The sequence below is a fragment of the Triticum urartu genome, chromosome 7A (genome assembly GCF_056163025.1).
Source record: "Triticum urartu cultivar PI428250 chromosome 7A, HENAU_Tu73, whole genome shotgun sequence".
Taxonomy (NCBI): Eukaryota; Viridiplantae; Streptophyta; class Magnoliopsida; order Poales; family Poaceae; genus Triticum; species Triticum urartu.
The window spans coordinates 371,881,295-371,906,817 of NC_141879.1; positions in this window are offsets into that span (position 1 = coordinate 371,881,295).

Genomic DNA, 25,523 nt, shown 5'->3' on the forward strand with positions numbered 1-25,523 from the left:
AACTTGACACTCTCTTTCGAAGTATCAGGGTTTCGGAGGAAAACTCATCTGTTACACCGGCTATTCAAATTTTTAATAACTTATTACAACTCCGGACTTTTTTGCGTTCATTATGCACCATTCAAAGACACGTCATCAAATTTCAACCCTTTCTGACATAATTTGATATTTTTGATGCATTAACTGATTTGTTTTGAGCTAAATGACCCTGAAATTGAAAATCACAACAAATGAACTCTGAAAAGGTCGAAACTTGGCATGGTATCATCATTTCACCCACATAGCATGTGCAAGAAAGTAGAGATGCTTATGGCAAAAACTGGATGCACTTTGTGTACAAACTGGACACTCTCTTTAGAACTATCTGTGTTTCGGACAAAAACTCATCTATTACACCGGCTATTCAAAATTTTAATAACTTATTACAACTCCGGACTTTTTTGCGTTCATTATGCACCATTCAAAGCCACGTCGTCAACTTTCAACCCTTTCTGACATAATTTGATATTTTTGATGCATTTAATGATTTGTTTTGAGCTAAATGACCCTGAAATTGAAAAGCACTACAAATGAACTCTTAAAAGGTCGAAACTTGTTACGGTATCATCATTTCACGCACATGGCATGTGCAAAAAAGTAGAGATGGTTACGGCGAAAATTGGATGCACTTCGTGTACATACTGGACACTCTCTTTCGAACTATTAGGGTTTTGGACGAAAACTCATCAGTTAAACTGACTATTCAACATTTTAATAAAATATTACAACTCCGGACTTTTCTGCGTTCACTGTGCACCATTTAAAGCCACGTCGTCAACTTTCATCCCTTTCTGACATAATTTGATATGTTTGATGCATTTACTGATTTGTTTTGAGCTAAATGACCCTAAAATTGAAAAGCAGTACAAATAAACTCTCAAAGGTCAAAACTTGGCATGGTATTATCATTTCACCCACATGGCATGTGCAAAAAGTAGAGATGGTTACGGCAAAAACTGGATGCACCTCATGTACAAACTGGACACTCTCTTTCGAAGTATCAGGGTTTCGAACGAAAACTCATCTGTTACACCGGCTATTCAAAATTCTAAGAACTTATTACAACTCTGGACTTTTTTGCGTTCATTATGCACCATTCAAAGCGACGTCGTCAACTTTCAACCCTTTCTGACATAATTTGATATTTTTTATGCATTTACTTTTTTGTTTTGAGCTAAATGACGCTGGAATTGAAAAGCACTACAAATAAACTCTGAAAAGGTTGAAACTTGGCATGGTATCATCATTTCACCCACATGGCATGTGAAAAAAAGTAGAGATGGTTACGGAAAAACTGGATGCACCTCGTGTACAAACTAGACACTCTCTTGCAAAGTATCAGGGTTTCGGATGAAAACTCATCTGTTACACCGGCTATTCAAAATTTTAATAACTTACTACAACTCCGGAATTTTTTGCGTTCATTTTGCACCATTCAAAGCCACGTCGTCAACTTTCAACCCTTTCTGACATAATTTGATATTGTTGATGCATTTACTCATTTGTTTTGAGCTAAATGACCCTGAAATTGAAAATCACAACAAATGAACTCTGAAAAGGTCGAAACTTGGCATGGTATCATCATTTCACCCACATAGCATGTGCAAGAAAGTAGAGATGCTTATGGCAAAAACTGGATGCACTTTGTGTACAAACTGGACACTCTCTTTAGAACTATCTGTGTTTCGGACAAAAACTCATCTATTACACCGGCTATTCAAAATTTTAATAACTTATTACAACTCCGGACTTTTTTGCGTTCATTATGCACCATTCAAAGCCACGTCGTCAACTTTCAACCCTTTCTGACATAATTTGATATTTTTGATGCATTTAATGATTTGTTTTGAGCTAAATGACCCTGAAATTGAAAAGCACTACAAATGAACTCTTAAAAGGTCGAAACTTGTTACGGTATCATCATTTCACGCACATGGCATGTGCAAAAAAGTAGAGATGGTTACGGCGAAAATTGGATGCACTTCGTGTACATACTGGACACTCTCTTTCGAACTATTAGGGTTTTGGACGAAAACTCATCAGTTAAACTGACTATTCAACATTTTAATAAAATATTACAACTCCGGACTTTTCTGCGTTCACTGTGCACCATTTAAAGCCACGTCGTCAACTTTCATCCCTTTCTGACATAATTTGATATGTTTGATGCATTTACTGATTTGTTTTGAGCTAAATGACCCTAAAATTGAAAAGCAGTACAAATAAACTCTCAAAGGTCAAAACTTGGCATGGTATTATCATTTCACCCACATGGCATGTGCAAAAAGTAGAGATGGTTACGGCAAAAACTGGATGCACCTGATGTACAAACTGGACACTCTCTTTCGAAGTATCAGGGTTTCGAACGAAAACTCATCTGTTACACCGGCTATTCAAAATTCTAAGAACTTATTACAACTCTGGACTTTTTTGCGTTCATTATGCACCATTCAAAGCGACGTCGTCAACTTTCAACCCTTTCTGACATAATTTGATATTTTTTATGCATTTACTTTTTTGTTTTGAGCTAAATGACGCTGGAATTGAAAAGCACTACAAATAAACTCTGAAAAGGTTGAAACTTGGCATGGTATCATCATTTCACCCACATGGCATGTGAAAAAAAGTAGAGATGGTTACGGAAAAACTGGATGCACCTCGTGTACAAACTAGACACTCTCTTGCAAAGTATCAGGGTTTCGGATGAAAACTCATCTGTTACACCGGCTATTCAAAATTTTAATAACTTACTACAACTCCGGAATTTTTTGCGTTCATTTTGCACCATTCAAAGCCACGTCGTCAACTTTCAACCCTTTCTGACATAATTTGATATTGTTGATGCATTTACTCATTTGTTTTGAGCTAAATGACCCTGAAATTGAAAAGCACTACAAATGAACTCTGAAAAGGTTGAAACTTGGCATGGTATCATCATTTCACCCACATGGCATGTGCAAACAAGTAGAGATGGTAACGACAAAAACTGGATGCACTTCGTGTACAAACTGCACACTATCTTTTGAAGTATAACGGTTTCGGACGAAAACTCATCTGTTACACCAGCTATTAAATTTTTTAATAAATTATTAGAACTCCGGACTTTTTGCGTTCATTATGCACCATTCAAAGCCACGTCGTCAACTTTCAACCCTTTCTGACATAATTTGGTATTTTTGATGCATTTACTGATTTTTTTGAGCTAAATGACCCTGAAATTGAAAAGCACTACAAATGAAATCTGAAAAGGTCGAAACTGGCATCGTATCATCATTTCACCTACATGGTATGTGCAAAAAAGTACAGATGGTTATGGCAAAAACTGGACGCACTTCGTGTACAAACTAAACACTCTCTTTCAAAGTATCAGGGTTTCGAACGAAAACTCATCTGTTATACCAGCTATTCAATTTTTTAATAACTTATTACAACTCCGGACTTTTTGTGTTCATTATGCACCATTCAAAGCCACGTCGTCAACTTTCAACCCTTTCTGACATAATTTGATATTGTTGATGCATTTACTCATTTGTTTTGAGCTAAATGACCCTGAAATTGAAAAGCACTACAAATGAACTCTTAAAAGGTCGAAACTTGTTACGGTATCATCATTTCACGCACATGGCATGTGCAAAAAAGTAGAGATGGTTACGGCGAAAATTGGATGCACTTCGTGTACATACTGGACACTCTCTTTCGAACTATTAGGGTTTTGGACGAAAACTCATCAGTTAAACTGACTATTCAACATTTTAATAAAATATTACAACTCCGGACTTTTCTGCGTTCACTGTGCACCATTTAAAGCCACGTCGTCAACTTTCATCCCTTTCTGACATAATTTGATATGTTTGATGCATTTACTGATTTGTTTTGAGCTAAATGACCCTAAAATTGAAAAGCAGTACAAATAAACTCTCAAAGGTCAAAACTTGGCATGGTATTATCATTTCACCCACATGGCATGTGCAAAAAGTAGAGATGGTTACGGCAAAAACTGGATGCACCTCATGTACAAACTGGACACTCTCTTTCGAAGTATCAGGGTTTCGAACGAAAACTCATCTGTTACACCGGCTATTCAAAATTCTAAGAACTTATTACAACTCTGGACTTTTTTGCGTTCATTATGCACCATTCAAAGCGACGTCGTCAACTTTCAACCCTTTCTGACATAATTTGATATTTTTTATGCATTTACTTTTTTGTTTTGAGCTAAATGACGCTGGAATTGAAAAGCACTACAAATAAACTCTGAAAAGGTTGAAACTTGGCATGGTATCATCATTTCACCCACATGGCATGTGAAAAAAAGTAGAGATGGTTACGGAAAAACTGGATGCACCTCGTGTACAAACTAGACACTCTCTTGCAAAGTATCAGGGTTTCGGATGAAAACTCATCTGTTACACCGGCTATTCAAAATTTTAATAACTTACTACAACTCCGGAATTTTTTGCGTTCATTTTGCACCATTCAAAGCCACGTCGTCAACTTTCAACCCTTTCTGACATAATTTGATATTGTTGATGCATTTACTCATTTGTTTTGAGCTAAATGACCCTGAAATTGAAAATCACAACAAATGAACTCTGAAAAGGTCGAAACTTGGCATGGTATCATCATTTCACCCACATAGCATGTGCAAGAAAGTAGAGATGCTTATGGCAAAAACTGGATGCACTTTGTGTACAAACTGGACACTCTCTTTAGAACTATCTGTGTTTCGGACAAAAACTCATCTATTACACCGGCTATTCAAAATTTTAATAACTTATTACAACTCCGGACTTTTTTGCGTTCATTATGCACCATTCAAAGCCACGTCGTCAACTTTCAACCCTTTCTGACATAATTTGATATTTTTGATGCATTTAATGATTTGTTTTGAGCTAAATGACCCTGAAATTGAAAAGCACTACAAATGAACTCTTAAAAGGTCGAAACTTGTTACGGTATCATCATTTCACGCACATGGCATGTGCAAAAAAGTAGAGATGGTTACGGCGAAAATTGGATGCACTTCGTGTACATACTGGACACTCTCTTTCGAACTATTAGGGTTTTGGACGAAAACTCATCAGTTAAACTGACTATTCAACATTTTAATAAAATATTACAACTCCGGACTTTTCTGCGTTCACTGTGCACCATTTAAAGCCACGTCGTCAACTTTCATCCCTTTCTGACATAATTTGATATGTTTGATGCATTTACTGATTTGTTTTGAGCTAAATGACCCTAAAATTGAAAAGCAGTACAAATAAACTCTCAAAGGTCAAAACTTGGCATGGTATTATCATTTCACCCACATGGCATGTGCAAAAAGTAGAGATGGTTACGGCAAAAACTGGATGCACCTGATGTACAAACTGGACACTCTCTTTCGAAGTATCAGGGTTTCGAACGAAAACTCATCTGTTACACCGGCTATTCAAAATTCTAAGAACTTATTACAACTCTGGACTTTTTTGCGTTCATTATGCACCATTCAAAGCGACGTCGTCAACTTTCAACCCTTTCTGACATAATTTGATATTTTTTATGCATTTACTTTTTTGTTTTGAGCTAAATGACGCTGGAATTGAAAAGCACTACAAATAAACTCTGAAAAGGTTGAAACTTGGCATGGTATCATCATTTCACCCACATGGCATGTGAAAAAAAGTAGAGATGGTTACGGAAAAACTGGATGCACCTCGTGTACAAACTAGACACTCTCTTGCAAAGTATCAGGGTTTCGGATGAAAACTCATCTGTTACACCGGCTATTCAAAATTTTAATAACTTACTACAACTCCGGAATTTTTTGCGTTCATTTTGCACCATTCAAAGCCACGTCGTCAACTTTCAACCCTTTCTGACATAATTTGATATTGTTGATGCATTTACTCATTTGTTTTGAGCTAAATGACCCTGAAATTGAAAAGCACTACAAATGAACTCTGAAAAGGTTGAAACTTGGCATGGTATCATCATTTCACCCACATGGCATGTGCAAACAAGTAGAGATGGTAACGACAAAAACTGGATGCACTTCGTGTACAAACTGCACACTATCTTTTGAAGTATAACGGTTTCGGACGAAAACTCATCTGTTACACCAGCTATTAAATTTTTTAATAAATTATTAGAACTCCGGACTTTTTGCGTTCATTATGCACCATTCAAAGCCACGTCGTCAACTTTCAACCCTTTCTGACATAATTTGGTATTTTTGATGCATTTACTGATTTTTTTGAGCTAAATGACCCTGAAATTGAAAAGCACTACAAATGAAATCTGAAAAGGTCGAAACTGGCATCGTATCATCATTTCACCTACATGGTATGTGCAAAAAAGTACAGATGGTTATGGCAAAAACTGGACGCACTTCGTGTACAAACTAAACACTCTCTTTCAAAGTATCAGGGTTTCGAACGAAAACTCATCTGTTATACCAGCTATTCAATTTTTTAATAACTTATTACAACTCCGGACTTTTTGTGTTTATTATGCACCATTCAAAGCCACGTCGTCGACTTTCAACCCTTTCTGACATAATTTGATATTTTTTATGCATTTACTGATTTGTTTTGAGCTAAATGACCCTAAAATTGAAAAGCACAACAAATGAACTCTGAAAATGTCGAAACTTGGCATGGTATTATCATTTCACCCACATGGCATGTGAAAAAAAGTAGAGATGGTTACGTAAAAAACTGGATGCACCTCATGTACAAACTGGACACTCTCTTTCAAAGTATCAGGGTTTCGGATGAAAACTCATCTGTTACATCGGCTATTCAAAATTTTAATAACTTATTACAAATCCGGACTTTTTTGCGTTCATTTCGCACCATTCAAAGCCACGTCGTCAACTTTCAACCCTTTCTGACATAATTTGATATTTTTGATGCATTTACTCATTTGTTTTGAGCTAAATGACCCTAAAAATGAAAAGCACTACAAATGAACTCTGAAAAGGTTGAAACTTGGCATGGTATCATCATTTCACCCACATGGCATGTGCAAAAAAGTAGAGCTGGTTACGACAAAAACTGGATGCACTTCGTGTACAAACTACACACTGTCTTTTGAAGTATAACGGTTTCGGACATAAACTCATCTCTTTCACCAGCTATTAAATTTTTTAATAAATTATTACAACTCCGGACTTTTTTGCGTTCATTATGCACCATTCAAAGCCACGTCATCAACTTTCAACCCTTTCTGACATAATTTGGTATTTTTGATGCATTTACTGATTTGTTTTGAGCTAAATAACCCTGAAATTGAAAAGCACTACAAATGAAATCTGAAAATGTCGAAACTTGGCATCGTATCATCATTTCACCTACATGGCATGTGCAAAAAAGTAGAGATGGTTACGGCAAAACCTGGATGCACTTCGTGTACAAACTGGACACTCTCTTTCAAAGTATCAAGGTTTCGGACAAAACTCATCTGTTACATCGGCTATTCAAGTTTTTAATAACTTATTACAACTTCGGACTTTTTTGCGTTTATTATGCACCATTCAAAGCCACATCATCAACTTTCAACCCTTTCTGACATAATTTGATATTTTTGATGCATTTACTTATTTGTTTTGAGCTAAATGATCCCGAAATTGAAAAGCACTACAAATGAACTCTGAAAAGGTCGAAACTTGGCATGGTATCATCATTTCACCCACATGGCATGTGCAAAAAAGTAGAGATGGTTATGGCAAAAACTGGACGCACTTCGTGTACAAACTCGACACTCTCTTTCGAAGTATCAAGGTTTCGGATGAAAACTCATCTGTTACACCGGCTATTCAAAATTTTAATAACTTATTACAACTCCGGACTTTTTGCGTTTATTATGCACCATTTAAAGCCACGTCATCAACTTTCAACCCTTTCTGACATAATTTGATATTTTTGATGCATTTACTGGTTTGTTTTGAGCTAAATGACCCTGAAATTGAAAAGCACTACAAATGAACTCTGAAGAGGTCAAAACATGGCATGGTATCATTATTTCACCTACATGGCATGTGCAAAAAAGTAGAGATGGTTACGGCAAAAACTAGATGCACTTCGTGTAGAAACTGGACACTCTCTTTCGAAGTATCAGTGTTTCGGATGAAAACTCATCCGTTACACCAGCTATTCAAAATATTAATAACTTATTACAACTCCCGACTGTTTTGCGTTCATTATGCACCATTCAAAGCCACGTCGTCAACTTTCAACCCTTTCTGACATAATTTGATATTTTTGATGCATTTACTGATTTGTTTCAAGCTAAATGACCATGAAATTGAAAAGCACTACAAATGAACTCTGAAAAGGTTGAAACTTGGCATGGTATCATCATTTCACCCACATGGAATGTGCAAAAAAGTAGAGATGGTTACAGCAAAAACTGGATGCACTTCATGTACAAACTGGACACTCTCTTTCGAAGTATCATGGTTTCGGATGAAAACTCATCTGTTACACCGGCTATTCAAAATTTTAATAACTTATTACAACTCTAGACTTTTTGCGTTTATTATGCACCATTCAAAGCCACATCATCAACTTTCAACACTTTCTGACATAATTTGATATTTTTGATGCATTTACTGATTTGTTTTGAGCTAAATGGCCCTGAAATTTAAAAGCACTACAAATGAACTCTGAAAAGGTCGAAACTTGGCATGGTATCATCATTTCACCTACATGGCATGTGCAAAAAAGTAGAGAGGGTTACGGCAAAAACTGGATACACTTCGTGTATAAGCTGGACACTCTCTTTCGAAGTATCACGGTTTCGGACAAAAACTCATCTGTTACACCGGCTATTCAAAATTTTCATAACTTATTACAAATCCGGACTTTTTTGCGTTCATTATGCAGCATTCAAAGACACGTCATCAACTTTCAACCCTTTGTGACATAATTTGATATTTTTGATGCATTTACTGATTTGTTTTGAGCTAAATGACCCTGAAATTGAAAAGCACAACAAATGCACTTTGAAAAGGTCGAAACTTGGCATGGTATCATCATTTCACCTACATGGCATGTGCAAAAAAGTAGAGATGGTTACGGCAAAAACGGGATGCACTTCATGTACAAACTGGACACTCTCTTTTGAAGTATCAGTGTTTCGGATAAAAACTCATATGTTACACCGGCTATTCAAAATTTTAATAACCTATTACAACTCCAGACTTTTTGCGTTTGTTATGCACCATTCAAAGCCACGTCGTCAACTTTCAACCCTTTGTGACATAATTTGATATTTTTGATGCATTTACTGATTTGTTTTGAGCTAAATGACCATGAAATTGAAAAGCACTACAAATGAACGCTGAAAAGGTCGAAACTTGGCATGGTATCATCATTTCATCTATATGGCATGTGCAAAAAAGTAGAGATGGTTACGGAAAAAACTGGATACACATCATGTACAAACTTGACACTCTCTTTCGAAGTATCAGGGTTTCGGAGGAAAACTCATCTGTTACACCGGCTATTCAAATTTTTAATAACTTATTACAACTCCGGACTTTTTTGCGTTCATTATGCACCATTCAAAGACACGTCATCAAATTTCAACCCTTTCTGACATAATTTGATATTTTTGATGCATTAACTGATTTGTTTTGAGCTAAATGACCCTGAAATTGAAAATCACAACAAATGAACTCTGAAAAGGTCGAAACTTGGCATGGTATCATCATTTCACCCACATAGCATGTGCAAGAAAGTAGAGATGCTTATGGCAAAAACTGGATGCACTTTGTGTACAAACTGGACACTCTCTTTAGAACTATCTGTGTTTCGGACAAAAACTCATCTATTACACCGGCTATTCAAAATTTTAATAACTTATTACAACTCCGGACTTTTTTGCGTTCATTATGCACCATTCAAAGCCACGTCGTCAACTTTCAACCCTTTCTGACATAATTTGATATTTTTGATGCATTTAATGATTTGTTTTGAGCTAAATGACCCTGAAATTGAAAAGCACTACAAATGAACTCTTAAAAGGTCGAAACTTGTTACGGTATCATCATTTCACGCACATGGCATGTGCAAAAAAGTAGAGATGGTTACGGCGAAAATTGGATGCACTTCGTGTACATACTGGACACTCTCTTTCGAACTATTAGGGTTTTGGACGAAAACTCATCAGTTAAACTGACTATTCAACATTTTAATAAAATATTACAACTCCGGACTTTTCTGCGTTCACTGTGCACCATTTAAAGCCACGTCGTCAACTTTCATCCCTTTCTGACATAATTTGATATGTTTGATGCATTTACTGATTTGTTTTGAGCTAAATGACCCTAAAATTGAAAAGCAGTACAAATAAACTCTCAAAGGTCAAAACTTGGCATGGTATTATCATTTCACCCACATGGCATGTGCAAAAAGTAGAGATGGTTACGGCAAAAACTGGATGCACCTCATGTACAAACTGGACACTCTCTTTCGAAGTATCAGGGTTTCGAACGAAAACTCATCTGTTACACCGGCTATTCAAAATTCTAAGAACTTATTACAACTCTGGACTTTTTTGCGTTCATTATGCACCATTCAAAGCGACGTCGTCAACTTTCAACCCTTTCTGACATAATTTGATATTTTTTATGCATTTACTTTTTTGTTTTGAGCTAAATGACGCTGGAATTGAAAAGCACTACAAATAAACTCTGAAAAGGTTGAAACTTGGCATGGTATCATCATTTCACCCACATGGCATGTGAAAAAAAGTAGAGATGGTTACGGAAAAACTGGATGCACCTCGTGTACAAACTAGACACTCTCTTGCAAAGTATCAGGGTTTCGGATGAAAACTCATCTGTTACACCGGCTATTCAAAATTTTAATAACTTACTACAACTCCGGAATTTTTTGCGTTCATTTTGCACCATTCAAAGCCACGTCGTCAACTTTCAACCCTTTCTGACATAATTTGATATTGTTGATGCATTTACTCATTTGTTTTGAGCTAAATGACCCTGAAATTGAAAATCACAACAAATGAACTCTGAAAAGGTCGAAACTTGGCATGGTATCATCATTTCACCCACATAGCATGTGCAAGAAAGTAGAGATGCTTATGGCAAAAACTGGATGCACTTTGTGTACAAACTGCACACTATCTTTTGAAGTATAACGGTTTCGGACGAAAACTCATCTGTTACACCAGCTATTAAATTTTTTAATAAATTATTAGAACTCCGGACTTTTTGCGTTCATTATGCACCATTCAAAGCCACGTCGTCAACTTTCAACCCTTTCTGACATAATTTGGTATTTTTGATGCATTTACTGATTTTTTTGAGCTAAATGACCCTGAAATTGAAAAGCACTACAAATGAAATCTGAAAAGGTCGAAACTGGCATCGTATCATCATTTCACCTACATGGTATGTGCAAAAAAGTACAGATGGTTATGGCAAAAACTGGACGCACTTCGTGTACAAACTAAACACTCTCTTTCAAAGTATCAGGGTTTCGAACGAAAACTCATCTGTTATACCAGCTATTCAATTTTTTAATAACTTATTACAACTCCGGACTTTTTGTGTTTATTATGCACCATTCAAAGCCACGTCGTCGACTTTCAACCCTTTCTGACATAATTTGATATTTTTTATGCATTTACTGATTTGTTTTGAGCTAAATGACCCTAAAATTGAAAAGCACAACAAATGAACTCTGAAAATGTCGAAACTTGGCATGGTATTATCATTTCACCCACATGGCATGTGAAAAAAAGTAGAGATGGTTACGTAAAAAACTGGATGCACCTCATGTACAAACTGGACACTCTCTTTCAAAGTATCAGGGTTTCGGATGAAAACTCATCTGTTACATCGGCTATTCAAAATTTTAATAACTTATTACAAATCCGGACTTTTTTGCGTTCATTTCGCACCATTCAAAGCCACGTCGTCAACTTTCAACCCTTTCTGACATAATTTGATATTTTTGATGCATTTACTCATTTGTTTTGAGCTAAATGACCCTAAAAATGAAAAGCACTACAAATGAACTCTGAAAAGGTTGAAACTTGGCATGGTATCATCATTTCACCCACATGGCATGTGCAAAAAAGTAGAGCTGGTTACGACAAAAACTGGATGCACTTCGTGTACAAACTACACACTGTCTTTTGAAGTATAACGGTTTCGGACATAAACTCATCTCTTTCACCAGCTATTAAATTTTTTAATAAATTATTACAACTCCGGACTTTTTTGCGTTCATTATGCACCATTCAAAGCCACGTCATCAACTTTCAACCCTTTCTGACATAATTTGGTATTTTTGATGCATTTACTGATTTGTTTTGAGCTAAATAACCCTGAAATTGAAAAGCACTACAAATGAAATCTGAAAATGTCGAAACTTGGCATCGTATCATCATTTCACCTACATGGCATGTGCAAAAAAGTAGAGATGGTTACGGCAAAACCTGGATGCACTTCGTGTACAAACTGGACACTCTCTTTCAAAGTATCAAGGTTTCGGACAAAACTCATCTGTTACATCGGCTATTCAAGTTTTTAATAACTTATTACAACTTCGGACTTTTTTGCGTTTATTATGCACCATTCAAAGCCACATCATCAACTTTCAACCCTTTCTGACATAATTTGATATTTTTGATGCATTTACTTATTTGTTTTGAGCTAAATGATCCCGAAATTGAAAAGCACTACAAATGAACTCTGAAAAGGTCGAAACTTGGCATGGTATCATCATTTCACCCACATGGCATGTGCAAAAAAGTAGAGATGGTTATGGCAAAAACTGGACGCACTTCGTGTACAAACTCGACACTCTCTTTCGAAGTATCAAGGTTTCGGATGAAAACTCATCTGTTACACCGGCTATTCAAAATTTTAATAACTTATTACAACTCCGGACTTTTTGCGTTTATTATGCACCATTTAAAGCCACGTCATCAACTTTCAACCCTTTCTGACATAATTTGATATTTTTGATGCATTTACTGGTTTGTTTTGAGCTAAATGACCCTGAAATTGAAAAGCACTACAAATGAACTCTGAAGAGGTCAAAACATGGCATGGTATCATTATTTCACCTACATGGCATGTGCAAAAAAGTAGAGATGGTTACGGCAAAAACTAGATGCACTTCGTGTAGAAACTGGACACTCTCTTTCGAAGTATCAGTGTTTCGGATGAAAACTCATCCGTTACACCAGCTATTCAAAATATTAATAACTTATTACAACTCCCGACTGTTTTGCGTTCATTATGCACCATTCAAAGCCACGTCGTCAACTTTCAACCCTTTCTGACATAATTTGATATTTTTGATGCATTTACTGATTTGTTTCAAGCTAAATGACCATGAAATTGAAAAGCACTACAAATGAACTCTGAAAAGGTTGAAACTTGGCATGGTATCATCATTTCACCCACATGGAATGTGCAAAAAAGTAGAGATGGTTACAGCAAAAACTGGATGCACTTCATGTACAAACTGGACACTCTCTTTCGAAGTATCATGGTTTCGGATGAAAACTCATCTGTTACACCGGCTATTCAAAATTTTAATAACTTATTACAACTCTAGACTTTTTGCGTTTATTATGCACCATTCAAAGCCACGTCATCAACTTTCAACACTTTCTGACATAATTTGATATTTTTGATGCATTTACTGATTTGTTTTGAGCTAAATGGCCCTGAAATTTAAAAGCACTACAAATGAACTCTGAAAAGGTCGAAACTTGGCATGGTATCATCATTTCACCTACATGGCATGTGCAAAAAAGTAGAGAGGGTTACGGCAAAAACTGGATACACTTCGTGTATAAGCTGGACACTCTCTTTCGAAGTATCACGGTTTCGGACAAAAACTCATCTGTTACACCGGCTATTCAAAATTTTCATAACTTATTACAAATCCGGACTTTTTTGCGTTCATTATGCAGCATTCAAAGACACGTCATCAACTTTCAACCCTTTGTGACATAATTTGATATTTTTGATGCATTTACTGATTTGTTTTGAGCTAAATGACCCTGAAATTGAAAAGCACAACAAATGCACTTTGAAAAGGTCGAAACTTGGCATGGTATCATCATTTCACCTACATGGCATGTGCAAAAAAGTAGAGATGGTTACGGCAAAAACGGGATGCACTTCATGTACAAACTGGACACTCTCTTTTGAAGTATCAGTGTTTCGGATAAAAACTCATATGTTACACCGGCTATTCAAAATTTTAATAACCTATTACAACTCCAGACTTTTTGCGTTTGTTATGCACCATTCAAAGCCACGTCGTCAACTTTCAACCCTTTGTGACATAATTTGATATTTTTGATGCATTTACTGATTTGTTTTGAGCTAAATGACCATGAAATTGAAAAGCACTACAAATGAACGCTGAAAAGGTCGAAACTTGGCATGGTATCATCATTTCATCTATATGGCATGTGCAAAAAAGTAGAGATGGTTACGGAAAAAACTGGATACACATCATGTACAAACTTGACACTCTCTTTCGAAGTATCAGGGTTTCGGAGGAAAACTCATCTGTTACACCGGCTATTCAAATTTTTAATAACTTATTACAACTCCGGACTTTTTTGCGTTCATTATGCACCATTCAAAGACACGTCATCAAATTTCAACCCTTTCTGACATAATTTGATATTTTTGATGCATTAACTGATTTGTTTTGAGCTAAATGACCCTGAAATTGAAAATCACAACAAATGAACTCTGAAAAGGTCGAAACTTGGCATGGTATCATCATTTCACCCACATAGCATGTGCAAGAAAGTAGAGATGCTTATGGCAAAAACTGGATGCACTTTGTGTACAAACTGGACACTCTCTTTAGAACTATCTGTGTTTCGGACAAAAACTCATCTATTACACCGGCTATTCAAAATTTTAATAACTTATTACAACTCCGGACTTTTTTGCGTTCATTATGCACCATTCAAAGCCACGTCGTCAACTTTCAACCCTTTCTGACATAATTTGATATTTTTGATGCATTTAATGATTTGTTTTGAGCTAAATGACCCTGAAATTGAAAAGCACTACAAATGAACTCTTAAAAGGTCGAAACTTGTTACGGTATCATCATTTCACGCACATGGCATGTGCAAAAAAGTAGAGATGGTTACGGCGAAAATTGGATGCACTTCGTGTACATACTGGACACTCTCTTTCGAACTATTAGGGTTTTGGACGAAAACTCATCAGTTAAACTGACTATTCAACATTTTAATAAAATATTACAACTCCGGACTTTTCTGCGTTCACTGTGCACCATTTAAAGCCACGTCGTCAACTTTCATCCCTTTCTGACATAATTTGATATGTTTGATGCATTTACTGATTTGTTTTGAGCTAAATGACCCTAAAATTGAAAAGCAGTACAAATAAACTCTCAAAGGTCAAAACTTGGCATGGTATTATCATTTCACCCACATGGCATGTGCAAAAAGTAGAGATGGTTACGGCAAAAACTGGATGCACCTGATGTACAAACTGGACACTCTCTTTCGAAGTATCAGGGTTTCGAACGAAAACTCATCTGTTACACCGGCTATTCAAAATTCTAAGAACTTATTACAACTCTGGACTTTTTTGCGTTCATTATGCACCATTCAAAGCGACGTCGTCAACTTTCAACCCTTTCTGACATAATTTGATATTTTTTATGCATTTACTTTTTTGTTTTGAGCTAAATGACGCTGGAATTGAAAAGCACTACAAATAAACTCTGAAAAGGTTGAAACTTGGCATGGTATCATCATTTCACCCACATGGCATGTGAAAAAAAGTAGAGATGGTTACGGAAAAACTGGATGCACCTCGTGTACAAACTAGACACTCTCTTGCAAAGTATCAGGGTTTCGGATGAAAACTCATCTGTTACACCGGCTATTCAAAATTTTAATAACTTACTACAACTCCGGAATTTTTTGCGTTCATTTTGCACCATTCAAAGCCACGTCGTCAACTTTCAACCCTTTCTGACATAATTTGATATTGTTGATGCATTTACTCATTTGTTTTGAGCTAAATGACCCTGAAATTGAAAAGCACTACAAATGAACTCTGAAAAGGTTGAAACTTGGCATGGTATCATCATTTCACCCACATGGCATGTGCAAACAAGTAGAGATGGTAACGACAAAAACTGGATGCACTTCGTGTACAAACTGCACACTATCTTTTGAAGTATAACGGTTTCGGACGAAAACTCATCTGTTACACCAGCTATTAAATTTTTTAATAAATTATTAGAACTCCGGACTTTTTGCGTTCATTATGCACCATTCAAAGCCACGTCGTCAACTTTCAACCCTTTCTGACATAATTTGGTATTTTTGATGCATTTACTGATTTTTTTGAGCTAAATGACCCTGAAATTGAAAAGCACTACAAATGAAATCTGAAAAGGTCGAAACTGGCATCGTATCATCATTTCACCTACATGGTATGTGCAAAAAAGTACAGATGGTTATGGCAAAAACTGGACGCACTTCGTGTACAAACTAGACACTCTCTTTCAAAGTATCAGGGTTTCGAACGAAAACTCATCTGTTATACCAGCTATTCAATTTTTTAATAACTTATTACAACTCCGGACTTTTTGTGTTTATTATGCACCATTCAAAGCCACGTCGTCGACTTTCAACCCTTTCTGACATAATTTGATATTTTTTATGCATTTACTGATTTGTTTTGAGCTAAATGACCCTAAAATTGAAAAGCACAACAAATGAACTCTGAAAATGTCGAAACTTGGCATGGTATTATCATTTCACCCACATGGCATGTGAAAAAAAGTAGAGATGGTTACGTAAAAAACTGGATGCACCTCATGTACAAACTGGACACTCTCTTTCAAAGTATCAGGGTTTCGGATGAAAACTCATCTGTTACATCGGCTATTCAAAATTTTAATAACTTATTACAAATCCGGACTTTTTTGCGTTCATTTCGCACCATTCAAAGCCACGTCGTCAACTTTCAACCCTTTCTGACATAATTTGATATTTTTGATGCATTTACTCATTTGTTTTGAGCTAAATGACCCTAAAAATGAAAAGCACTACAAATGAACTCTGAAAAGGTTGAAACTTGGCATGGTATCATCATTTCACCCACATGTCATGTGCAAAAAAGTAGAGCTGGTTACGACAAAAACTGGATGCACTTCGTGTACAAACTGCACACTGTCTTTTGAAGTATAACGGTTTCGGACATAAACTCATCTCTTTCACCAGCTATTAAATTTTTTAATAAATTATTACAACTCCGGACTTTTTTGCGTTCATTATGCACCATTCAAAGCCACGTCATCAACTTTCAACCCTTTCTGACATAATTTGGTATTTTTGATGCATTTACTGATTTGTTTTGAGCTAAATAACCCTGAAATTGAAAAGCACTACAAATGAAATCTGAAAATGTCGAAACTTGGCATCGTATCATCATTTCACCTACATGGCATGTGCAAAAAAGTAGAGATGGTTACGGCAAAACCTGGATGCACTTCGTGTACAAACTGGACACTCTCTTTCAAAGTATCAAGGTTTCGGACAAAACTCATCTGTTACATCGGCTATTCAAGTTTTTAATAACTTATTACAACTTCGGACTTTTTTGCGTTTATTATGCACCATTCAAAACCACGTCATCAACTTTCAACCCTTTCTGACATAATTTGATATTTTTGATGCATTTACTTATTTGTTTTGAGCTAAATGATCCCGAAATTGAAAAGCACTACAAATGAACTCTGAAAAGGTCGAAACTTGGCATGGTATCATCATTTCACCCACATGGCATGTGCAAAAAAGTAGAGATGGTTATGGCAAAAACTGGACGCACTTCGTGTACAAACTCGACACTCTCTTTCGAAGTATCAAGGTTTCGGATGAAAACTCATCTGTTACACCGGCTATTCAAAATTTTAATAACTTATTACAACTCCGGACTTTTTGCGTTTATTATGCACCATTTAAAGCCACGTCATCAACTTTCAACCCTTTCTGACATAATTTGATATTTTTGATGCATTTACTGGTTTGTTTTGAGCTAAATGACCCTGAAATTGAAAAGCACTACAAACTAACTCCGAAGAGGTCAAAACATGGCATGGTATCATTATTTCACCTACATGGCATGTGCAAAAAAGTAGAGATGGTTACGGCAAAAACTAGATGCACTTCGTGTAGAAACTGGACACTCTCTTTCGAAGTATCAGTGTTTCGGATGAAAACTCATCCGTTATACCAGCTATTCAAAATATTAATAACTTATTACAACTCCCGACTGTTTTGCGTTCATTATGCACCATTCAAATCCACGTCGTCAACTTTCAACCCTTTCTGACATAATTTGATATTTTTGATGCATTTACTGATTTGTTTTGAGCTAAATGACCATGAAATTGAAAAGCACTACAAATGAACTCTGAAAAGGTTGAAACTTGGCATGGTATCATCATTTCACCCACATGGAATGTGCAAAAAAGTAGAGATGGTTACAGCAAAAACTGGATGCACTTCATGTACAAACTGGACACTCTCTTTCGAAGTATCATGGTTTCGGATGAAAACTCATCTGTTACACCGGCTATTCAAAATTTTAATAACTTATTACAACTCTAGACTTTTTGCGTTTATTATGCACCATTCAAAGACACGTCATCAACTTTCAACCCTTTCTGACATAATTTGATATTTTTGATGCATTTATTGATTTGTTTTGAGCTAAATGACCCTGAAATTGAAAAGCACAACAAATGCACTTTGAAAAGGTCGAAACTTGGCATGGTATCATCATTTCACCTACATGGCATGTGCAAAAAAGTAGAGATGGTTACGGCAAAAACGGGATGCACTTCATGTACAAACTGGACACTCTCTTTTGAAGTATCAGTGTTTCAGAAAAAAAAACTCATCTGTTACACCGACTATTCAAAATTTTAATAACTTTTTACAAATCCAGACTTTTTTGCGTTTATTTTGCACCATTCAAAGCCGCGGCGTCAACTTTCAACCCTTTCTGACATAATTTGATATTTTTGATGCATTTAATGATTTGTTTTGAGCTAAATGACCCTGAAATTGAAAAGCACTACAAAGGAACTCTTAAAAGGTTGAAACTTGTTATGGTATCTTCATTTCACGCACATGGCATGTGCAAAAAAGTAGAGATGGTTACGGTGAAAATTGGATGCACTTCGTGTACAAACTGAACACTCTCTTTCGAACTATTAGGGTTTTGGACGAAAACTCATCTGCTAAACCGGCTATTCAAAATTTTAGTAACATATTACAACTCCGGACTTTTCTGCGTTCACTATGCACCATTTAAAGCCACATCGTCAACTTTCAACCCTTCCTGACATAATTTGATATTTTTGATGCATTTACTGATTTGTTTTGAGCTAAATGACCCTGGAATTGAAAAGCACTAAAAATAAACTCTAAAAAGGTTGAAACTAGGCATGGTATCGTCATTTCACCCACATGGCATGCGAAAAAAAGTAGAGATGGTTACGGCAAAAACTGGATGCACCTCGTGTACAAACTGGACACTCTCTTTCGAAGTATCAGGGTTTCGGACGAAAACTCATCTGCTACACCGGCTATTCAAAATTTAATAACTTATTACAACTCCGGACTTTTTTGCGTTCATTATGACAATTCAAAGCCACATCGTCAAATTTCAACCCTTTCTGACATAATTTGATATTTTTAATTTGTTTTGAGCTAAATGACTCTGAAATGGTTGAAACGTGGCATGGTATCATCATTTCACCCACATGGCATGTGCAAAAAAGTAGAGATGGTTATGGCAAAAACTGGACGCACTTCGTGTACAAACTCGACACTCTCTTTCGAAGTATCAAGGTTTCGGATGAAAACTCATCTGTTACACCGGCTATTCAAAATTTTAATAACTTATTACAACTCCGGACTTTTTGCGTTTATTATGCACCATTTAAAGCCACGTCGTCAACTTTCAACCCTTTCTGGCATAATTTGATATTTTTGATGCATTTACTGGTTTGTTTTGAGCTAATTGACCCTGAAATTGAAAAGCACTACAAATGAACTCTGAAGAGGTCAAAACTTGGCATGGTATCATTATTTCACCTACATGGCATGTGCAAAAAAGTAGAGATGGTTACGGCAAAAACTAGATGCACTTCGTGTAGAAACTGGACACTATCTTTCGAAGTATCAGTGTTTCGGATGAAAACTCATCCGTTACAACAGCTATTCAAAATATTGATAACTTATTACAACTCCCGACTGTTTTGCGTTCATTATGCACCATTCAAAGCCACGTCGTCAACTTTCAACCCTTTCTGACATAATTTGATATTTTTGATGCATTTACTGATTTGTTTTGAGCTAAATGACCCTGAAATTGAAAAGCACTACAAATGAAATCTCTGAAAAGGTCGAAACTTGGCATGGTATCATCATTTCACCCACATGGCATGTGCAAATAAGTAGAGATGGTTACGGCGAAAACTGGATGCACTTCGTGTACAAACTGGACACTCTCTATCGAAGTATCAGGGTTTCGGACGAAAACTCATCTGTTACACCGGCTATTCAAAATTTTAATAACTGATTGCAACTCCGGACTTTTTTGCGTTCACTATGCACCATTCAATGCCACGTCATCAAATTTCAACCCTTTCTGACATAATTTGATATTTTTGATGCATTTAGGGATTTGTTTTGAGCTAAATGACCCTGAAATTGAAAAGCACTACCAATGAACTCTGAAAAGGTCGAAACTTGGCATGGTATCATCATTTCACCCACATGGCATGTGCAAAAAAGTAGAGATGGTTACGGCAAAAACTGGATGCACTTCGTGTACAAACTGGACACTCTCTTTCGAAGAATCAGTGTTTCGGATAAAAACTCATCTATTACACCGGCTATTCAAAATTTTAATAACTTATTACAACTCCAGACTTTTTGCGTTTATTATGCATCGTTCAAAGCCACGTCGTCAACTTTCAACCCTTTCTGACATAATTTGATATTTTTGATGCATTTACTGATTTGTTTTGAGCTAAATGACCCTGAAATTGAAAAGCACTACAAATGAACTCTGAAAAGGTCGAAACTTGGCATGGTATCATGATTTCACCTATATGGCATGTGCAAAAAAGTAGAGATGGTTACGGAAAAAACTGGATACACATCATGTACAAACTTGACACTCTCTTTCGAAGTATTAGGGTTTCGGAGGAAAACTCACCTGTTACACCGGCTATTCAAATTTTTAATAACTTATTACAACTCCGGACTTTTTTGCGTTCATTATGCACCATTCAAAGACACGTCATCAAATTTCAACCCTTTCTGACATAATTTGATATTTTTGATGCATTAACAGATTTGTTTTGAGCTAAATGACCCTGAAATTGAAAATCACAACAAATGAACTCTGAAAAGGTCTAAACTTGGCATGGTATCATCATTTCACCCACATAGCATGTTTAAAAAAGTAGAGATGCTTATGGCAAAAACTGGATGCACTTCGTGTACAAACTGGACACTCTCTTTCGAACTATCTGTGTTTCGGACAAAAACTCATCTATTACACCGGCTATTCAAAATTTTAATAACTTATTACAACTTCGGACTTTTTTGCGTTCATTATGCACCATTCAAAGCCACGTCGTCAACTTTCAACCCTTTCTGACATAATTTGATATTTTTGATGCATTTACTGATTTGTTTTGAGCTAAATGACCCTGAAATTGAAAAGCACCACAAATGAAGTCTTAAAAGGTCGAAACTTGTTACGGTATCATCATTTCAAGCACATGGCATGTGCGAAAAAGTAGAGATGGTTACGGCGAAAATTGGATGCACTTCGTGTACATACTGGACACTCTCTTTCGAACTATTAGGGTTTCGGACGAAAACTCATCAGTTAAACTGGCTATTCAACATTTTAATAAAATATTACAACTCCGGACTTTTCTGCGTTCACTATGCACCATTTAAAGCCACGTCGTCAACTTTCAACCCTTTTTGACATAATTTGATATGTTTGATGCATTTACTGATTTGTTTTGAGCTAAATGACCCTAAAATTGAAAAGCAGTACAAATAAACTCTGAAAAGGTCAAAACTTGGCATGGTATTATCATTTCACCCACATGGCATGTGCAAAAACTAGAGATGGTTACGGCAAAAACTGGATGCACCTGATGTACAAACTGGACACTCTCTTTCGAAGTATCAGGGTTTCGGATGAAAACTCATCTGTTACACCGGCTATTCAAAATTTTAAGAACTTATTACAACTCTGGACTTTTTTGCGTTCATTATGCACCATTCAAAGCGACGTCGTCAACGTTCAACCCTTTCTGACATAATTTGATATTTTTTATGCATTTACTTTTTGTTTTGAGCTAAATGACGCTGGAATTGAAAAGCACTACAGATAAACTCTGAAAAGGTTGAAACTTGGCATGGTATCATCATTTCACCCACATGGCATGTGAAAAAAAGTAGAGATGGTTACGGAAAAACTGGATGCACCTCGTGTACAAACTAGACACTCTCTTTCAAAGTATCAGGGTTTCGGATGAAAACTCATCTGTTACACTGGCTATTCAAAATTTTAATAACTTATTACAACTCCGGACTTTTTTGCGTTCATTTTGCACCATTCAAAGCCACGTCGTCAACTTTCAACCCTTTCTGACATAATTTGATATTTTTGATGCATTTACTCATTTGTTTTGAGCTAAATGACCCTGAAATTGAAAAGCACTACAAATGAACTCTGAAAAGGTTGAAACTTGGCATGGTATCATCATTTCACCCACATGGCATGTGCAAACACGTAGAGATGGTTACGACAAAAACTGGATGCACTTCGTGTACAAACTGCACACTATCTTTTGAAGTGTAACGGTTTCGGACGAAAACTCATCTGTTACACCAGCTATTAAATTTTTTAATAAATTATTACAACTCCGGACTTTTTTGCGTTCATTATGCACCATTCGAAGCCACGTCATCAACTTTCAACCCTTTCTGACATAATTTGGTATTTTTGATGCATTTACTGATTTTTTTGAGCTAAATGACCCTGATATTGAAAAGCACTACAAATGAAATCTGAAAAGGTCGAAACTGGCATCGTATCATCATTTCACCTACATGGCATGTGCAAAAAAGTACAGATGGTTATGGCAAAAACTGGACGCACTTCGTGTACAAACTAGACACTCTCTTTCAAACTATCAGGGTTTCGAACGAAAACTCATCTGTTACACCGGCTATTCAATTTTTTAATAACTTATTACAACTCCGGACTTTTTTGTGTTTATTATGCACCATTCAAAGCCACGTCGTCGACTTTCAACCCTTTCTGACATAATTTGATATTTTTTATGCATTTACTGATTTGTTTTGAGCTAAATGACCCTAAACTTGAAAAGCACTACAAATGAACTCTGAAAATGTCGAAACTTGTCATGGTATTATCATTTCACCCACATGGCATGTGCAAACAAGTTGAGATGGTTACGGCAAAAACTGGATGCACTTCGTGTACAAACTGGACACTCTCTTTCGAAGTATCAGGGTTTCGAACGAAAACTCATCTGTTACACCGGCTATTCAAAATTTTAATAACTGATTACAACTCCGGACTTTTTTGCATTCACTATGCACCATTCAATGCCACGTCATCAAATTTCAACCCTTTCTGACATAATTTGATATTTTTGATGCATTTAGTGATTTGTATTGAGCTAAATGACCATGAAATTGAAAAGTACTACCAATGAACTCTGAAAAGGTTGAAACGTGACATGGTATCATCATTTCACCCACATGGCACGTGCAAAAAAGTAGAGATGGTTACGGCAAAAACTGGATGCACTTCGTGTACAAACTGGACACTCTCTTTCGAAGTATCAGTGTTTCGGATAAAAACTCATCTGTTACACCGGCTATTCAAAATTTTAATAACTTATTACAACTCCAGACTTTTTGCGTTTATTATGCACCATTCAAAGCCACGTCGTCAACTTTCAACCCTTTCTGACATAATTTGATATTTTTGATGCATTTACTGATTTGTTTTGAGCTAAATGACCCTGAAATTGAAAAGCACTACAAATGAACTCTGAAAAGGTCGAAACTTGGCATGGTATCATCATTTCACCTATATGGCATGTGCAAAAAAGTAGAGATGGTTACGGAAAAAACCTGATACACGTCATGTACAAACTTGACACTCTCTTTCGAAGTATCAGGGTTTCGGAGGAAAACTCATCTGTTACACCGGCTATTCAAATTTTTAATAACTTATTACAACTCCGGACTTTTTTGCGTTCATTATGCACCATTCAAAGACACGTCATCAAATTTCAACCCTTTCTGACATAATTTGATATTTTTGATGCATTAACTGATTTGTTTTGAGCTAAATGACCCTGAAATTGAAAATCACAACAAATGAACTCTGAAAAGGTCTAAACTTGGCATGGTATCAACATTTCACCCACATAGCATGTGCAAAAAAGTAGAGATGCTTATGGCAAAAACTGGATGCACTTCTTGTACAAACTGGACACTCTCTTTCGAACTATCTGTGTTTCGGACAAAAACTCATCTATTACACCGGCTATTCAAAATTTTAATAACTTATTACAACTTCGGACTTTTTTGCGTTCATTATGCACCATTCAAAGCCACGTCGTCAACTTTCAACCCTTTCTGACATAATTTAATATTTTGGATGCATTTAATGATTTGTTTTGAGCTAAATGACCCTGAAATTGAAAAGCACTACAAATGAAGTCTTAAAAGGTCGAAACTTGTTACGGTATCATCATTTCACGCACATGGCATGTGCAAAAAAGTAGAGATGGTTACGGCGAAAATTGGATGCACTTCGTGTACATACTAGACACTCTCTTTCGAACTATTAGGGTTTCGGACGAAAACTCATCAGTTAAACTGGCTATTCAACATTTTAATAAAATATTACAACTCCGGACTTTTCTGCGTTCACTATGCACCATTTAAAGCCACGTCGTCAACTTTCAACCCTTTTTGACATAATTTGATATGTTTGATGCATTTACTGATTTGTTTTGAGCTAAATGACCCTAAAATTGAAAAGCAGTACAAATAAACTCTGAAAAGGTCAAAACTTGGCATGGTATTATCATTTCACCCACATGGCATGTGCAAAAAGTAGAGATGGTTACGGCAAAAACTGGATGCACCTGATGTACAAACTGGACACTCTCTTTCGAAGTATCAGGGTTTCAGACGAAAACTCATCTGTTACACCGGCTATTTAAAATTTTAAGAACTTATTACAACTCTGCACTTTTTTGCGTTCATTATGCACCATTCAAAGCGACGTCGTCAACTTTCAACCCTTTCTGACATAATTTGATATTTTTTATGCATTTACCTTTTTG